The sequence below is a fragment of the Alligator sinensis genome, unplaced genomic scaffold, assembly GCF_000455745.1.
Source record: "Alligator sinensis unplaced genomic scaffold, ASM45574v1 scaffold829_1, whole genome shotgun sequence".
Classification (NCBI taxonomy): domain Eukaryota; kingdom Metazoa; phylum Chordata; order Crocodylia; family Alligatoridae; genus Alligator; species Alligator sinensis.
Genome location: NW_005842399.1, coordinates 401,351 through 404,140, shown reverse-complemented (window position 1 = coordinate 404,140; position 2,790 = coordinate 401,351). Strand labels below are relative to the sequence as shown.

At 49.0% G+C, this 2,790-nt stretch overlaps 1 protein-coding gene across 1 annotated transcript in view; it reads right to left on the bottom strand.

Moving 5' to 3' along the window:
• Positions 1-2,784, bottom strand: part of SURF4 (surfeit 4) — a 20,685-nt gene extending 17,901 nt beyond the window's left edge. The window contains exon 1 of the mRNA XM_025211287.1: positions 2,599-2,784. The gene's annotated coding sequence lies outside the window, so the exon portion shown is untranslated. The remainder of the gene's footprint in view (positions 1-2,598) is intronic.
• Positions 2,785-2,790: the final 6 nt, after the last annotated feature.

The following is a 2,790-nucleotide window of genomic DNA, read 5'->3' as shown; positions in this document are numbered from 1 at the left end:
CCCCCCCATCATATTCCCCTCCCTGCTACAGGTGTCCTTTTTGATGCTGGAAATATGGTAACCCTACATGCATACTAAGTTGACTTAAAATAAGGTGACTTAACTAAGCCAAGTTAAGCCACGTCGGAGCATACCCCCATACGGATCATTGCCATGGTGGCAGCTATCTCGTGAGCTAAGTCGACTAATGCGTCTCAAGATAATACAACTTGGAGATGTGTTATCGTGCGCTGTATTTAGGTCGGCTCTGCTCTACATACACATGTACGCTCTGACACTTAAGTCGACTTCAAAAAGTTAAGTTGGCTTGACCGTCAGTAAGGTAGTATGCGTGTACGCACCCTCAAACTTCCAGTGTGCAAGATGGGGTGAGACGGGCGGGTTGGTTTGTGTTGGGATGTGTTCATCTGTCAAAAATGGAGGCAGCTGCATAGTAAGAGGGTTGATGCGACTGTACACTGCAGCACTGGCAACCCACTGGATTTTGCTGAAAGATACACAAGATTTGGTGATTTTTGTTCTTTCAGTTTCTGGAAACACATCATTAGGAGAAAATTGCAGCTTGCTTTCCTTCTGTTTTGTTTTTGTTTTTAAGGGAGGCAATTTCTAGTCTTAATCATTACAGATAAAACATTGAAAATGTGACCTACCGGAAGGCACCGAAAAAGTCCCCCACATGTACTGTTTGCCTCTTTACATCTTATGATTTCTAAGCCGATCTCCTGATTTCTTTGCGGCTTTTCAACATCTGGCAATGCTGCCTTCATGAAATCAGCATGGGAAAGTACAGTGCACTCCCTGAAGTTATCCGTGCTGTAAAACCAAGCTGCCCTTTTCTCCCTTCCCAGTCTATTTTTCTAAATCCAGGCGTATACTGATCAACACCTATTGTATGCCTGTTTTTGAGCCCAGTTCAGATTTACCCAAGAAGGCCACATTAGCAGGGGTTAGCAGGTTTGCAAAGATGAAGGCTGCAAGAAAGGATGTTTTACACTGAGACTGTGTGTGGCATCAGTGGTCTCACCACAGCACAGCTATTATTTCAGAAACCGATGCTGACAGCCCACAGGGAAACAACCTCCACCAAGAGGGGCCCAGCTGTTGACTTGCCAGCACCAAATTCATCAGAGATTATGGGTAGCCAGTTCCCAGCTAGCGGTAGGAAGTCACTCCTGTACCTATAATATAAGCTCCCTCCACTGTATATTCAGCAGCAGAGGGGTGAGGCAGGCTTCTCAGAGGTCTCTGAAGGTTTGCTTCCCCATGCAGAGGTTCGGCAGCCACTGCTAATCACCTGCAAATAAATCAATATGAACGCATCGGGCCGTGCAAGTTGAAATGCTGACATATTCATAAGGAGAGGGCAGCAATTGCAGCTTTCTCCATGTCTCGCTACGCTGCCCTGTGCGCTTCTTCCGTATCCTGCGCTCTTGCATATTCCTGTAATGTCCAAAGGACTTCCCAGAGTCTCTCTGATTGAAGGCTGCACATCATAAATATTCGGGGCTCCGTCAGGAGCAGCTCATCCGACAGATCCGTGGTTCGAACTCATAGCTACAAATGCACCGAACAGCCGTGTACGGGCTAACACAGCCACCGTGTAACAGCCTGCAAAAATAACGTCTGGTCTTGGGGCAGTTCAGGAAAGGCAAGTGGTTTCACACCACATCGCACATTGATTCGTACACAGGCTTTTGCTCCGAATGATGCAGAGGAGGCTGGGATAAGCCTCCCACCTATCCCAGCACGGTGCAAGACTGGCGGATCAGGTCTGGCTCGCACGCTAGGCACTCGAACGTGCTGATACCTGTCCATGTAGACATCCCGGTTCTCACCATCTTAAGGCCCAAACAATGGCTTGCTTCGGAGCTGAGAAATCACCCCCGGCAAAAATCCGACTCCCGGAGCTGTGCTATTTATTACACGTCGGTTTTGTCTGTCCCTGAGCTTGTCGTTTTTGCATGTTTGTCAGGAACGTCACGTTGTTTAAGAGGGCGTTGACAAAGCGACCCTCGGTATTTGGGGAATCGCTTCCCTTCCACGTCGTTTAGAAGTTTCCCCTCCCTTTACGTCCTATAATATTTTGGTGGTGGTGGGTTTTGCGGGGGTCTGTTGTTAAAGAAAAGCAGTTTGTATGAAATGCAGCGTACAAAAGGGTGTGGAGAGGAGAACGAAGCAGATGGGTTTGGCGTGCACAATAAAACGGCAAAGCAACACAAGGGCAGAAACTCCCAAATAAGCGCGGTCATGGAGGAGTCGTAGTCCTTGGGTAGTGTTTACAATGGGTTATTTTTGGTCAAATTAAAACTCTTCCATCAGCTGTCTCAGTGCCCGTCGCTATGTATGAAGAAGCTCAGGGCAAAGACCAAAATCTGACCCTGTGAAAGAAAGTTTATACAAAACCATGAGACCTTACGGAGACGCGGCGGCCGCGAGCGGGCCCCCTCGCGCTGCGCTGCGCAGAGCAGGCTGACAGGAGTCCAGATCGATTTGTAATGGCTTAACATGTTTAAACATGATTTTAACTCGCAGCGTGACGGGACGTACCCATGATCGTGTGATATATTTCGTAGGAGATTCTGTCAGTGGATCTCTTACCGTTGATGCAGGATTACGTGGGATTTTTGGGGGTGCTCCATGACTGATCTCATTGTAGGGTCTGTGCTCTGTAGAGGAAACCTCGCTGTTGTGCTGGAAGTTGGGTGCCTTTCTCTAAGGGACAGCGGGCACCCAGGTGGCCCGGCCCGGCCCGCGCGCACCCAGGCGGGAGGCGGGTCCGTGTCGCCGCCA